Source organism: Bos indicus, chromosome 4, assembly GCF_029378745.1.
Source record: "Bos indicus isolate NIAB-ARS_2022 breed Sahiwal x Tharparkar chromosome 4, NIAB-ARS_B.indTharparkar_mat_pri_1.0, whole genome shotgun sequence".
In the NCBI taxonomy this organism is placed as follows: Eukaryota; Metazoa; Chordata; class Mammalia; order Artiodactyla; family Bovidae; genus Bos; species Bos indicus.
Window position 1 is genome coordinate 67,055,526 of NC_091763.1, and position 17,024 is coordinate 67,072,549.

Here is a 17,024-nt window from a genome sequence, read left to right on the forward strand (position 1 = left end):
CTAATATTCCCCTTAGTACAGATGGTCATTTATATAGTCAACCGAGGAAAATAACCTCGAACTTCCTACCTCCATGACTTTGATTCCTGCCAATTCCCTTCAGTCTCATTATCCCAGTTCCAAGTATCTTTCAATCCCATTCCCCCCTGCAGGTCTTTCCCTGCTACCCCAAAGGTTCCTCTTAGGCTTCTAAACATGATAATCACATAGAGCTTAAGTCAACCATACCCTGAATTTTACTTCTTTGTGTGTGCATTACTTTTTGCCACTCAAAGTGTACCTGAAATCTATGCCCACAGTGTTATAGCACGTGCATTCAGCACTCAAGGTGCAGAACAAATATTTTCTGGCATAAAACCCTTAATAGAAGAAATAGCACTAAAAAAAGCCACTTCTGCCAGTAAGAGCTGGTTCCTTTGATGGAAAAGTTTTGTGCAAGAACTGCACTTCTCTTTGGTCACCGTGTTCTGGAATGACTTTTTCTGCACCAGGAGTCACAGAGCTGTGAGTCATGACATGCGAGGCACGTCAGAGCTGCAGACTCCCCATTGTCAGCTCTGATTCCACACAAACCTTTTTTCCTTCTGGTTGAAGCGGCCAAATTATAGCTCAAGATAAAAACATAATTACATTCCAAAAGACCAGGGATAGCTGTTGAAAATACTCCATGAACAAAACAATAACAGGAAATAAATGAGGATTACCCATGATGCATGTAGGCTTTCCGTATGGCTCAGTGGTAAAGAATCTGCCTGCCAATGCAGGAGATGTGGGTTTGATCCCTGGGTCAGGAAGATCCCCTGGAGAAGGGAAGGACAACTGACTCCAGTATCCTTGTCTGGGAAATCCCATGGGCAAAGGAGCCTGGCAGACAATAGCTCATGGGGTTGCAAAAGAGCCGGATATAACTTAGTAACTAAACAATAACAACAACAACCCATGATGCATAGCTAATCCAGAATATTCCAGGGACTATTATAAAATGATTTTACATTTTTTGGTCTTCTGATCTTCACTTTAAAAATGTTAGTTAAATGTCAGGCTGTTTAATTGACAGGTACAGTTCAATCTATTCTATTTCCATATGTATTTACTAATAGTGTTGGTTCCTTCCAGTACAGACACATACCCACACTCCCACACCCAAGTCACACAGATAGCCTTCTCTCTTCCTCTGGTTGGCTCCCCAATACAAGAGCAGAATGAATTCATCAATGCATGTGTGTATACACAGGGACTTCAGGGAAATTCTTGCTGTCCCAGTTGCACTTTGGGTGAGGCCTCAAGTTGTACCTATGCCTCAATTCACTGGTGGCTAGAGTTCCAAGAGTTTCATGTGCCCAGAGCACAAAGGAAAAACAAGAGGTGGCAGTTCTGAGCAGTGAGATCACCTATACCTCTGGTGTAGTGGGTGAGTAACATGTAGATTTCTGAGTTGGGATCTTTCAATTGGCTAACCTTGAAAAGCTTCATTTCTTTCTGGTTTTCTTTGGCCAGCAAACTAGAGACAATGGATTTACAGGGAGAGAGATGTGGTGGTTAGAGTTCACAGCTGACAAGGGGAAGAGAAGCAAGCAGAAGTTGACTAGAATACCAGTTAGCCTGGGGCCATTCGCTGAGGGAGTTTGCAGTGCTACAGAACTCCAGTGGCCTTTAGGAACATCGCACGTTACAGAAAAACACATCATTCATGCTTCTGGGTCAAGAGGTTATTGCTGAATGTTTGTCCTTAGCAGTAAATACAGAATTAAGACAGAGAGTCAAAGGAACCAGTGAAAACCAGTTCTCAACTCTAAGACGCCCTTCCTTCCCAACACAGAGCAGGATAAGAAAATGGGAGGTTCTTCAACACTGGGAAAGGATTCAAGAGGAGACTGTTTGGGCTGACTCAGCTATAAGTCCCAAACCCCTGACTCTTGCAGCAATGGAGGTATATCTGACTGATGCTGAGGCAACCAGAACAATCTCAAGATGGATCCTAGGGGCTGTGGGCCTGCAGGGTGAGACTGATGGGCTGCATCTTGGAAGAAATAGCATTTCTATCCAATTCCGGGCAACTGTAAGTAAATGCTACCTGAGGACCAGAAATGGGTCACAGAGCAGAGAGGGAATCTTTCCAATTCAGGCCATTAGGATAATCTGGAATGTTAAAGGAACTTGAAAGGAGAGTTCTTGGTGAAACAGGAAGCTGGGAAAGCAGGGGCTGTGGGGCAGGAGGCCACTGCAGGCACAAGTGCGTTGCCAAGGTGGACCTTTGGCTACTCTCCCTGATGGCTCCAGACAGTCGATGGTTCCAGTTCATGACAGTTGGTCTGGTTAAATGAATACTCCTCCATCCTCACCCCCTACACTCTCACTTTTACTGTCTAGTTTGGAGGATCAGTTATACGGTCACCTATGTAATACCCACCTCATAAGAACTGCATTCAGAAGGGTCTAGTGGGGCAACTTCCATAACCCACAAATGTGCTTACCAGGCCCATTGATTGTGAAGCTTTCCTATGATAATACCAGTCAAGTAAGAGCTCTCCCCCATCTCTGCATCCTACGCTATGGGCAGTGAGCTGGGGAACAAGTGTGGGGGAAGAAACAAGCTGATCACAGTCCTTCCAATGCAGCAGGCATCCTCTCTGTCAGCCAGGGCTGGGGGAGAGACACTTGGACTTTCTAGTATGCTTCAAGACTAGGAATTCTAATTATTAAAACCAGATTGTAAACTTAAACAAATGGATTAGAAAAGGTCTTGAAATGAATTGATTGGGATATTTCAAAATAGAAACTTGATTAACTAACACACAAATTCAAGTAAATGCTTCCAATCAATAAACAAAAATACATAAGTATGATTAAAAAAAAAAAGAAAGAAAGAAAACCAGATTGTCAGGACTTCCCTGGAGGTCCAGTGGCTAAGACTGCAAGGTCCCAATGCAGGGGGCCTGAGTTGGATCCCTGGTCAGAGAACTAGATCCCACAGGCCGCTGCAAGTGAAAATTAAAGAATCTGCATGCTGCAACTGAGATCTGGTGCAGCCAAGTAAATAAATAAATGTGTGCATGCTTAGTTGCTTAATCGTGTCTGACTTGTTGCGACCTGATGGACTGGAGCCCACCAGGCTCTTCTGTCCATAGGATTTCCCAGGCAAGAATACTGGAGTGGGTAGGCATTTCCTCCTCCAGGGGATCTTCCTGACCCAGCGAATGAACTCGTGTCTCCAGTGTCTCCTGAATTGGCAGGCGGATTCTTTACCACTGAGCCATGAGGGAAGCCCAAATAAATAAATAAACATTAAAAAAAATAAAAGACAAACAAAAAACCAGATTGTGCTTTGAGATCGAAAGTGATGGTAGAATTTTCTACTAGCTGCAAGTGACTAGACGGGTCAGGGGCATGACAGAATTTTTATTCCAGTAGCAGGAGAAAACTTCCCCAACTGCAGGCATTTTATTTATTTATTTATTTAGGTCATGCAGCATGGCATACGGGATCTTAGCCTGACCAGGGACTGAACCCATGCCCCCTACATTGGGAGCTCAGAGTCTTAACCACTGGACCACCAGGAAGTCGCCCTGTAGGCATTTTAACTGGGCGGCTGTACTCTGCTCATCCTCTCTGAGTTGTGTTTGTTCCACACACAAGGAGCACTTATACTGGTTATCCTCTGGGGCAAATCGTCTTGATTCTTTGCTCATAGCTACTCTTTATTTTCATTTGCCAACCCGACCCTGATTTGGTTTGGGCAACAGTATACCCAGATCCAGAGAGAACTGGTCAAGGCTGGTCCAAGCCAGTTACAGCTCCCTATTCCCTTTTGTCATTGACCAGCCTAGGAAAAGGCCTGGGTCCCGTGCTGGTCAGTGTGAGATGATGAAAAGTCTGCTGGGGAGAATTTTCTCCTGTGAAGGGAGGAATGGAGCAGTCCTGGTGTTCTACCACCTCCCTTGCTGCCTTGTGTCATGTGATACCTGTGATGGAACAATGATCTTGCTGTGTCCTGGCTGACCAAACTGAGAGGGAAGGCCATACGTGGGGTGGTGGGGTGGGGGTTGGCAGAGGGGGAATAAAAGAGCCTGGGTACATGATGAAACCACCTGCCCTAAACTGTCCTCAAACCACCTACATTGGCCTCTGTTAAGGAAACAAAAAAATGCCCTGAAGATTAAAATCTGTTAGCCAGACTGTTATTTACAAAGAATTGTGACCTTTAAACACTAAGAAAATACTAAACTTTATATCCTCGGCAAAGCTTGCTTCTCTTTTAAACACAATAGAAGTGATTTCACAAAGGGAAGACTCATAAGTAGATTGACTTTTTCCTAGGAACGGTGTGCTGATGTTCCTTAGCAAGGTCTTATACCTCCAATAAGCTAGAGCATAAAGAACATATGAAAGCAAAGATACAGCTACGAATTATTATACAACTTGCAAGTTGTACAAGAGTCTCTACCATATGATAAAACCCACATATAGCACAAAAGCATACTGTTACACACAAATTTTCACACAAATAGATAATATGAACATCTAAATTTACTCTAGTCACAGCAAATTTAAAAATCAAATTTCCACCTTACAGTTTTGTGTAAGCCTATACTAGCACCCGGGGCTTCCCAGGTGGCTCAGTGGTAAACAATCCACCTGCCAAGCAGGAGAGGCGGGTTCCATCCCTGGGTCAGGAAGATCCCTTGGAGAAGGAAATGGCAACCCACTCCAGTATTTTTGCCTGGGAAATCCCATGGACAGAGGAGCCTGGTGGGCTACAGTCCATGGGGTCACAAAGAGTTGGACACAACTTAGTAACTAAACAACAATAAATACTCGTACCCACTCAACTATTGCTCTCAAAGTTTTAGTGCTCTAGAACTTAATCACAAACTCCAGGCAACTGAACCCTGAGCTAGGGGTCTCCCTCTCTCTCTCTGTAACTCAGGCTTTGTTCCCCAAAGTGTCAGAAGTCTAACTCATGTTGTAGGTAGCCAGAGGTTATCAATTTCTCAATTTACAAAGCAGATTTTGTGAGTGGTATAAGATATCAAAGCAAAAACCAAATCAAACCCACAACAAAACAAAGAACCTCTCAGTCTAGCTCCAGTTATCCCTCACTGTTGGTTTTAAAAGGGATCAGAAATGTTTATAGAACATTTCACTGTTACCATTTAATCACCTGGTTGGGTTTGGTTCTAAAAAAGACTGGTATCTTTTCTTTTACTTCTTTGGCTAAATGCTTTGCTATTTCAGATAAGTCTTTGCCAACTTCTAAACTACTAGGGCAAAAAGTAGGCTCATGTTACAATCCTAAAATCTTTTTGAAGTTGTCTGAGTATGTTTAGCCAAATATTATTGCCCTTGGAAAATACTAAACAAGATATGTGTGATACATATGTAGGGTAAAACAAACAAACAAACAAACCAAAAACCAAACCAAACCAAACCAAACAACCCTTGACAATGGTCAAATACAGTATAGACTGTGATGGTGACTAAACCCTTTTCTACAGTCTCTTGAACAAAAGCTTGCAACGTTCTCTAGGCTCCCTCTGGTTTGGTGCAGCCATGTGCCTGAGTTTCAGCTAGCAAAGTGAAACAGAGGTCATGTGCCGCTTCCAGGACCATAAAAACCTCCTGACACCATCCTCTGGGCTTGCTCAGCCAGAGGATTGGATGAGTCTCCCAGCATCTGTATCACTGGACCCTCAACTTTTGGTTTTCAGAACCCCTTGACACTCCTAACATTTTTTCGGACCCCAAAATGTTTTTGTTTCTATGGGTTACATCTATTAGGAGTTATCAAGAATATTTTAGAATCCTATTTGTTAAAAAAATAAAAATATAAATATTATAAACACCATAATCCCTAATTATGAATAAAATAATGTTTTTATAAAAATCAACCCTATTGGCCCAAACAAAAAATATCTAGTGGCAAAAGTGGCATTACTTCACATTTTTTGAAACTCTAATGTTTAACTTAGAAGACAGTTGGATTCTTACATGTGCTGATTATTATTATTTTTTGGCTATGGTGGGCTTCTGTTGCTTCACATGGGCTTTCTCCAATTGTGGTGAGTGGGCTACTCTCTAGTTGCAGTCTCCGGGCGTCTCATTTGTGGTGGCTCTTCTTGTTGCAGAGCACAGGCTCCAGGTGTGTGGGCTTCAGTATTTGTAATACACAGGTTCAGTCGTTGTGGCTCATGGGCTCTATTTAGTTGCTCCAAGGCATGTGGGATCTTCTCGAACCAGTGTCCCTTGCATTGCAAGGCATATTATTAACCACTGGACCACCAGGGAAGCCTTCACATATGCTTTTTTATTCTACCTGTTATGTTGTGTTGGTTGAAGAATATGAAAAAAAAAAAAATCCAAACCTTTCCAGATGAAAAGCCAGAAAAGGGGGCCTTGTGGAATTAACCTAAAAGGGTCTCAGGAACTTTAGGGTCCTTGGATTATACTCTGAGATCCAGTGATTTAGAGGAAGATGGAACAACAGGATATAGGGAGTCTTGGTTCCTGAACGACCTCATGGAAGGCTATCCACCAAAAACACCCCCATTAAACTGATGCAAATGACAAATGACCTTCGATTGCATTAAGCCACTAAGATTTGGGGATTTCTGTGTTTTAGCGGCTGCCATTATTCTAATTAAAACATTAACTTATGTAGTGGCAACTCTATACCAGGCACTGTTTAAGTACTTTATACATACTAACTCATTCAATCTTTTCAACAATCCTATGAAGTAGTTGCTTTTATAGTCTCCATTTTAGAGATGAAGAAACTGAGGCACACGGAGGTGAAATGAAATAGTCAAAGTTGTGCAGTGAATAAACAAGTCTAGTTCTGGAGTTCTTGTTCCCAGTCACTTCATTGTACTGCCTACTCACCTTTCCTACATATTATCCATATTATCCAGCACCACCTTATACCTTATACTCCAGACAAGCAAAGCACACATAAATAAGAAATATGTACTTGCACTAATGACTTGCTTGCTTGAAACAGATATATGGGTAACAACTAGCTTTGGATTCTCCAGAAAAGATAAGGGTTGGTGGAAATAAATAGGTGGAAAGGAGTTCCTGAGGGTTCTGGGAGATTAGTGGTACAATGTTGGGGTTTGGGGGGCTGGTAGGCAGAATTCTAGGTGGCCCCATGACCTTACCACTTGGTGTTACTTACCTGATTCTTTACATGGCAGCGAGTCGCAAAATTATGTTATGTGGTAAAGGGGATTTTGCAGCTGTAATTATGGCTACTAATCAATTGATCTTAAGATGGGAAAATTATCTGGGTGGATGATCCTGAGCCTTTTAAAAGTAGAAATTTTCTTTGGCTTGCAGCAGATGGAGAAGTCTGGAAGATCTGAAGTATGAGAAGGACTGGGTGTTGAACTGCTGGATGTGAAGATGAAGGGACCATGTGAGAAGTAATGATAGCCTTGAGGAGCCAAGACCAGAGTACCTGACAGCCAGCAAGGACATGAGAATCTCAGACCTACAGGCTCAGGGATCTGAATTCAGCCAACGACTTGAATGCTTAGAAGTGAATTTCTCCCCAGGGCCTTGACCTGTCCACACAGTTTTGGGCCTTGCAACACTATGAGCAGGGACTTGACTGAATCCACCTGGATGTCTGATTTACGGAATTGTAAGTTGATGAGTGTTCTTTTAAGCTGCTAAATGTATGGCAATTTGTTACATAGCAGTACAAAACTAACAGAGAGGATAACTCAAGAGACGCTGTGTCTGTCCCAGGGTACTTGCTTAAGCAAGACCCTCTCTGCTAAGGATCAGTAAGTTTTGCTACACACTAAACAAAAATAAATAAAAAAAACCCAAACCACATATTTCCTCATAAATATTTTCAATCTACTACTGGGAACTTTAAAACTAGTAATTCATAATCGTTTGCTATTATAAGTTACAGAAACACTAAGAAATTTTTTAAGGTGACATGTTTCATGTACTCTACTAACCTCTCTCACAATCTACTTTTATATCTTAGAAAGTCCTGGAATTAAACACCACACTCACCACAGAACCTGTAAAATGTGTGTAGCAAATTCTCAGGTTTTATATTTTTTAAGGGATTAAAAATTGTTTTTTCCCAACAGACACATACATATATTTGAAAGTAACCTCAGCAACCCACTCCAGTACTCTTGCCTGGAAAATCCCATGGACAGAGGATCCTGGTAGCCTACCGTCCATGGGGTCGCAAAGAGTCGGACACAACTGAGCGACTTCACTTTTCTTTCTTTCACTTTCTTTCTTTTCTATGGATATAATTATTTGTTTATTTTTATATCTTGCTCTTTCTTTTTAAAAAAAAAGCCTCTTTAAAATAAGATATTTAAAAAATACTGAGTTAGGGGAAAATTTAGAATATCCACCAAATATCACAAGGTCCTATACTTCAGTAAGAGATGATTTTGAGACTCCTAGATGCTAAAGAAGATTCTTACAGTCCTTAAGATAAGGGAAACTAGTTTCTGAGAAGAAGATTATTTCTAGTTCTCTAAGAGAAATCTCTTTTATGGACTGTATCACTCAATATAAGCTAGGGTCTGTTGCAGTAATTAAAAAAAAATTCCTCAAATCTGAGTTACTTGGGTGAACAAAGATCTATTTCTCACTCATGCTACACAGTCTCTGTTGTTTGGCTGGGGACTCTGCTCCATGCCTCCTCTTTCTGGGACACAGGCTGACAGCAGATATCATCTTGGGTGCATCCTGGTTGTCACGGCTGGAGGAAAATGTCTGGAGGATCTTGCACTGGCAGATCATGCCAGGGCCTGGAAATAAAGTATTTGCATCACAGATTAAATCCTATGCATTATTTCCTATCCACCCAACCACATGGGGACCAAGTTGTGCATTCTAGTATTACCCAGAAAAGACATGAACAACCAGTATCTCACGAAGAACACCAATGACTGCCACGGATGTTGTTATAAAGTATATGATGTGGTGTACCACATCACAAGTAATACTGAGTGTCCTATGACTGTTTTTTATACAATTGCTTAATAAAGGTGAAAAAAGTGAATGTGTTAGTTGCTCAGTTGACTCTTTGAGACCCCATGGACTACAGCCCACCTGGTTCCACTGTCCATGGAATCCTCTAGGCAAGAATACTGGAGTGGGTTGCCATTCCCTTCTCCAGGGGATATTCCCAACCCAGAGATTGAACCAGGCAGGGTCTCCTACACTGCAGGCAGATTCTTTACCATTTGAGTCACCATGGGGTACAAAACGTTATGCCCAAGCACAGTCAGGTAAATACTATACTATGTGGGGACAATACAATAAGGCCCAGGACACAGCTTTGTTAGTCTTGGTTAATGTAAAGATAAAGTCCTGCAGGAATAGGCCTCCAGAGGCCAGGGAGGGAAAGTAGAGGAGAGAAGTTGGCTGGATGACCTAACTGTAATAAACGCAAAGCATCTGCCCCATGGGAGTGGGGGTGGCTTCTAACTTTCTAGGTTTATTGCTACATGAGGGGTTTCCCAGGTGGCTCAAGTAGTAAAGAATTCACCTGCCAATGCAGGAGATGCAGGTTTGATCCCTGGGTAGGAAGGATCCTTTGGAAGAGGAAACGGCAACCTATTCAAGTATTCTTGCCTGGAGAATCCCATGGACAGAGAAGCCTGGTGAGGCTGTAAACCTCAAACTACTAGATATTCTGAATTTTTAAAAAAGAAAACAGAAATGTGAGTTTGTTTATAAAATCTCCAAAGTTAGAACTTTTTAAAAACAATGTGGAAACCAGTCAAAACACGTCTGTCAGCCAGATGTGGCCTGTGTACTACCAGTTCACGGAGATATTCTGTGTAAGCCACTGACTCCTTACAGAGACATCAGTTGTGACAATCAAGTGAGCAGAGGGAGCATTGATGTCCCCTTGGGAGGGGGCCATGGAGTGTGAGATCCCACAAAACCATGACACTGGAAACAGGGACAAACGCCATCTTACTGGTCACCCTCAATGTTGAAATCACTTCTGAAGAAGTCTTGGCTTAGTGGGGACCAAATGCCTGCCAAGAAAGCCCAGGGAGGCAGATTCTAAACCCTCTGAAACCATAGGCCTTTCCTGTGTTTGTTTACTACTGTGTCCTCAGAGTCTCAAAGAACATCCAGCAAATGGAAGATGCTCAATAGATACATGTTAACAGAACATGGGCGACTGCATGGAGCTAATTTAAAATCTATTCCTGCAGAAGGAGAACATATGTGATGGCCTTTTTACAGCCAAGGACACCAAAAAATAATTGCTTCTTCAGGACATTCTGCACAACTCTAAATGGTTTACTTTGAACAGAACCTTTAGTGCTAAGCAATGGAACGTTAACCACATGGCACTTTTTCTTTTTGAAGTAAGGAAATTATGTCTGCAACAGAAGATTCAGCAGTTTCATGGTATCTCAAAGTAGCTGAGCATGGGTGAGAGGTGAGAGAATGGCCTCTCCCATGCAGCAGACACAAGGACCCGCACTGAGAAGGGGCCAGAGGGAGAGACCTGGGGGTTGAGCCAAGAAGCAGGTAGCTGCAAATGGGGTATGGACCAGAAAGCAGGGAGCGGATAGAACACAGTGTCTCATGGATGCTGGCACAGAGAGGTGGTAACTCCTGAAGTCCCATGGGAAGGGTGTAACTCAGAAGAAGAGGGAAGGGGAATCCCTGAACTGACAAAGACTAAGATACCACTATTAGGCAGCATGGAAGCTTGAGACGGAAGTTAAAAAGAAGATAGAGTGGTTACTATCCACCTCTAGTCTGTAGCCGGAGATTTCATACTCCCTGTGAGATTATCATGGGTCAAGTTCCCTGAGAAGCAGACTCCAAGGTGAGCACAAGGTGCAGGAAGTTTATTAGGGGGCACTCTCAGAATCAATGCCTACGGAGAAGGAAAGGAAGCAGGACTGGGCAGGGGAGATGTGGCTGCTATGATGCAATCTTGACAAAGGCCTCAGCCAACCCAGGGAGTTCTGAAGCACGGCTGGTCCTGACAGTTGTCCTGAACTGGGGCAATGAGCTGAGATTTTATGCCTCTGTGTTACCTGGTCATTGGATGTGGACTGCTTCTAATAAGGAAGATGTGGCTTTGGGCCAAAGCCCCTTTCTTCAGCAGAAGGCTTCTGCCAGTAGCCCACTCAGGGCTGGGGAAGTGGGCGGTACATTATAAGCTAAGCTAAGTAACATGGTCAGTCATGTCTGACTCTTTGCAACCCTTTGGACTGTAGCCCACCAGGCTCCTCTGTCCATCGGATTCTCCAGACAAGAATACTGGAGAGAGTTGTCATGCCCTCCTCCAGGGGATCTTCTCAACCCAAGGACTGAACCCACATCTCCTGTATCTCCTGCATTGCAGGCAGAATCTTTACCCACTGAGCCATCAAGCACCAGTCAATTATCAAGTGAGATAACTCTTACAGTGGGGCCATCCCTGAAGTGATATCTAATAAGCATGAAATCAATGCCAGTGTCACTGCCCTCTTCTCTCCACTGTGAGTCCTGTGAAGTCCTGTGATTCAGAGAACATAGGCGTTCCCTTGGAGTTCTTAGTTCAGTCCCAAGGTCTTTTCCGTTATGTTTATGCTAGGGCCTCATATGGACAGGCACAGTCAAGAACATGGCCTGGAGCGGACTGAAGGAGGAAGTGGAATTAACAAGGCAAATATATAAAATATATAAAAATCATATAAGTATAAAAATATACAAAAAGAACCATAACAGTGCAAGTTACAAAGCAGATCCTTGAACGAGGAAACCTTCCCTCTATTTTCCATTTCCTTTGGTCCCACTTTTTCCACGTGTGTTCTCAGAACATCAATCTGAAGGGATGCTCAGCACTGAAAGGGTTCGATGGACAAATACAGTGGGAACCACTCATCCCTAATTCCTCATGGAGATTCTTATATGACCCCACTGAGAAGTACTGCACAAAAGAAACCTGTTTATCTTTGTAAAATACAAACATGACTTGACCACAGGTAATGATAGCCTTAACATCTCATAGAAACATATATGATTCCCAGGGGTTTATGTTTATAAAGCAAGCAATTTGCTATGTGTTTGGTTTTTCTAAATAAATATTCCTTTTTGAAAACATCAGAGGACTTCTCTAGTAGTCCAGGGGCTAAGACACTATGCTCTCAATGCAGGGGGCCCGGGTTTGATTCCTGATCAGGGAACTAGATCCCACATGCTGCAACTAGAGATTCCCCATGCCACAACGAAGACTGAAGGTTCCTCAAGCTTTAACTAAGAACTGGCACAGCCAAATAAATAAATACATGTAAAAAAGAAAGAAAACATCAGTAACTTTATGTCCCTCTTGGTATTTTTTTTTTTAATTATTGGAGGAAAATCAGCTGAGGCTATTCCTCTAGAAATGAAGAGACAGTCCTATTATAGCAACAGCCAGAGAGATGGGCTATTAGACATGGAAATGACTTTAAAATTTGATCTGAACCACATAGGAAATATTACTCACTAAAGGACTCCAGTTCGATCCCTGGGTTGGAAAGATCCCCTGGAGAAGGGAAAGGCTACCCACTCCAGTATTCTGGCCTGGAGAATTCCATGGACTGTATAGTCCATGGGGTCACAAAGAGACATGACTGAGCAACTTTTACTTCAAAGTAAAACTCCATATTTTACTAAGGTTCTGGAACTGCTTTCTAAACCAGCAGTATACCAGTGGCTGGAATTCATAGCTCACCTGGCAGGTGGCAGCTGCTGTCCCACAATATACTTCACCGACACTGGGTTACTTAAGAAGACCCTCAGGCTGAAAGATGATAAATGATGTGCCCCAGGCCACAGAGCTGACCAGAGGGCAGTGTGGTTCCCCAGCCCCTGCTCTCAACTGCACCTCCATCATTCTTTTAAAAATGGATCAATAACAGCAAGGGTTAAAATCATGCTTAAAATAAAACAAAACATATCCCTCAAAGAGAAAAACACTTAAAAATCCCTCACTTGGGAAACTACTACAGATAGTATATGAACTTTGACCTTTAATACTTGCTGACTTAAAATTTAACTGCTGCTGCTGCTGCTAAGTCGCTTCAGTCGTGTCCGACTCTGTGTGACCCCATAGACGGCAGCCCACCAGGCTCCCCCGTCCCTGGGATTCTCCAGGCAAGAACACCGGAGTGGGTTGCCATTGTCTTCTCCAATGCATGAAAGTGAAAAGTGAAAGTGAAGTCGCTCAGTTGTGTCCAACCCTCAGCGACCCCATGGATTGCAGCCTTCTAGGCTCCTCCCTCCATGGGATTTTCCAGGCAAGAGTACTGGAGTGGGGTGCCATTGCCTTGTGTAAAAGAGATAGCTAGTGGGAAGCTGCTAAATAACACAGAGCCCAGCCTGGAGCTCTGTGATGACCTAGAGGCCTGGGATGGGGGTGCAGTGGAGATGGAGGCTCAAGAGGGAGGGTATATATATATATATGTGTGTGTGTGTGTGTTTATTTATTTAGATTCTTTATCATCTGAGATTCTTTACTGGCTGATTCATGTTATTGTATGTTAGAAACCAATACAACATTGTAAAGCAATTATCCTCCAATTAAAATTTTTTAAAATTGAGTATAGATATTTCAAAGGAGAACTCTACACATTTTTCTGTCACAGTGAGGAATTTTATGTCCACATGTGGAGTAAATATTCATCTCTGTTGAGTAGTCACCATGTTAACAGTCACCGAAAATTTGACTGCAAGTTCTGTGTTCTGCCTCTCTGACAGCGTTTTAATTGTAAAAGCTGTTGACTTTCCCAAAGTCCTTTAGGTCATCCCCCCGAAAGAAAAGATCAGAATGCTGGCTGATTTTCAAGGATCTGTGTTCTTTTTAACGCAGCCATGGTAAGGACCAGGACTGCTCTCATACAAACCAGGGGCCGGGAATCAGACCCCCTCGGTGACCTTCTCCAGCACCTTCCAAGTGCTTCACTTGCACAGGCAAGTACCTGCCTTCGTAGGTGCTTGCATACATGCTAACCATGTATGCTAACCATACACCTCTCTGAGCTTTTTCCACAGTTATTTCTGATTTTTCGGTTCATCTTCTGAGCGAAAATGTCTCTGCCAAAGTAAGTCACTGGACCACCCTCCACTTTGGAGGAAATAAAGCTGCAGAAGGCATGGTCATTAGGAGCTTCTGGTGTCCCCAAAGTCACTGCTCTTCTGTGTGGTTAGGGTGACAGAAGCATGACGACATGAAGCTCAGTTATTTGAAACCGACAGCTTCAACTTCCTCTGTGCACAAAACCTATTACCAGCTGTACTTTGATTTTCACGTCCTTCCAGAGCCTTCTTCTCTCTGGTGACCTGTCTCAGAGGCAGTAAAATAGCCTCAAAGCAGGAAGGCAAGGGGTCTGCCCTTGAACGGACAGAGGATCTCCTGAACAGCCCAGCAGTACAGACTTGGCTGTGGCAGAATGATTCCTGTGCAAGAGAAAGGAACCCAGCTGACCTTTGCTGAAAGTACAAGAAAGATACAGTATCCATCTGCTCTCCTATATTGAGTGTTAATCTGGTGGTAGGTTCAGAACATGGGGCTGGCTAGAGAACAGGGGTGCTTATTTCAAACTAGCTAGCTAACAAGTAACCAGCAAACCCTCAAAGTGTCTGCCCCTGAATATCCTTTTTACATTCACAAACACACACATACACATACACACACACAAGTGGAGTAATAGTTATCACTTAGAAAATTAAAAAAACCTGCCACCTAGTGCCAAACCTGTATTATTACTCCGATATTATCCTGTGCGGCTCTTCAGAATTCAGGTCTTCAGTCCACCAGCATCTTACTGTCTTATATTTACCATGGTTCAAAAGCACTCTTATTAAATAGATATTAGTTTGAGCCACATGAAACTGCCCTTCTTGTGGCTAAAACTCAAATATCAACAGTTTCATATGGTTTAACCTAAACAATTCCTAGGTTTTCTACCTAGTGGATCTTCCCTAGTTTTGAAAGTTACAGTAAGGATGTTTCACAGACAAATGGCCAACTTGGAAAATTCCTTCCTTCTATCCTTCCTTGCTTGCTTCCTTTCACCTCTCAGCAAACATTGATCATCTTTTAAGAACAAGTCCCTTGGCTGTCAGTCCTGTGAGAGCACAAAATGGAGTAAGACATTGACCTGGATCATGAGTGGCTCCTAACTAGCAGGGGAGACCAGCCTGAAACAAGGCGCAGCAGCACACAGCCGGGCTCTAAAAAGGTGCAGGTGAGACATACGGGGTGGGGACAAGGCAGAAAAGGAGGGCTCGGGAGAGCCCCGAGGAGAGTTTGACAGTCCTTGCCTCTGTTGAGAATCAGCTTTGTGGGAAATAAGGCACTGACTATTCAGAGAACACCTGAGATGCAGTTTGATTATATTCTAGGAAAGTAGGTATAAAAATGCTGGGAATTTTATACACACACACACACACACAATTATACACGTGTGTGTTCAGCTGCTCAGCTGTGTCCAATCTTTTGGACCCCGTGGACTGTAACATGCCAGGCTCCTTTGTCCGTGGAATGTTCCAGGCAAGAATACTGGGGTGGGTTGCCATTTCCTCCTCCAGGGGATCTTCCTGACCCAGGGATCCAACCTGCACCTCCTGCATCTCCTGCATTGGCAGGCAGACTCTTTACCACTGCACCACCTGGGAAGCCCAGTTATACTCTCAGTACATATTATAATACGCAATAATTACATTATATCTACTATATAAAGATATTAACACATAATACACAATTTATATTATACATAATATATATTGTATATACTAGCATTTATAACAGAATAATGTAATATACATGATAGTTATATAAGGCAACTCTGGAACTAGGGGAAAATATTAATAGTTTATTAATAATAGATATAATTATATGTGTGTAATATATAATACATAAATATATATGTGATACATAATATAGAAATGTACTCTTCATATATTGTAGTCTATATTGTTAATATATTCTTCATATAATATTTGTGTATTATATATAAATAACAATATATACACTGATGTATAGAACAGTCTTTTGGACTCTGTGGGAGAGGGAGAGGGTGGGATGATTTGGGAGAATGGCATTGAAATATATATAATATCATATATGAAATGAGTCGCCAGTCCAGGTTCGATGCACAATACTGGATGCTTGGAGCTGGTGCACTGGGAGGACCCAGAGGGATGGTATGGGGAGGGAGGAGGGAGGAGGGTTCAGGATGGGGAACACATGTATACCTGGGGCAGATTCATTTTGATATATGGCAAAACCAATGCAATATTGTAAAGTTAAATAAAATAAAATTAAAATTAAAATTTAAAAAAAGAAAAAAAACAACAATATATAATAATATATTGTTATATATTAATATATTATTAATTATATTATTATATTAATGTACTATATATAGCAACATATAATATTTGTATATATTATTAATTCTGAAACTATGGAAAATAATAGTTGATAAATAATAGATACAATCAAGAATATCTGTTCTATATGTAATATATAATGATTATATATATTACTTACCAAACTGAAGCGACTTAGCAGCAGCAGCAGCAGAGTAAGCTTATACAATTAATAACAGTCCTACTCCACTGCCTGGGCTTCCCAGGTGGTGCTAGTGGTGAAGAACCCACCTGCCAATGCAGGAGATGAAAGAGACATGGTTCAATCCCTAGGTCGGGAAGATCCCCTGGAGGAGGGCATGACAACCCTTTCCAGTATTCTTGCCTGGAGAATCCCATGGACAGAGGAGCCTGGTGGGCTACAGTCCATAGGGTCGCAGAGTCAGACACGACTGAAACCATTTAGCACTCACACACACACTCTACTGACTAGATCTGTGGTTCCAAAGTGTGGTCCCTGGATCAGCAGTTTCTGCATTTTCTGGGAAGCCAGACCTCAGCCCATACCTACCGCATCATCAGTGATGGAGGGGGTCTTAAAATCTGTGTAAACAAACATTCCAGACTATTCTCATGTATGCTAAAATTTGAGAAACACTGGACTA

General features: G+C 42.4%; 1 protein-coding gene and 1 long non-coding RNA gene across 2 annotated transcripts in view; one reads left to right on the forward strand and one right to left on the reverse strand.

Moving 5' to 3' along the window:
- Positions 1–17,024, reverse strand: part of CHN2 (chimerin 2) — a 340,309-nt gene that overhangs the window by 88,927 nt on the left and 234,358 nt on the right. The window lies entirely within an intron of this gene.
- LOC139182609 (uncharacterized) lies at positions 1,599–7,837 on the forward strand. Its single transcript, XR_011566119.1, has 2 exons — positions 1,599–2,059; positions 7,336–7,837. It is a non-coding gene; the product is annotated as an uncharacterized lncRNA (long non-coding RNA).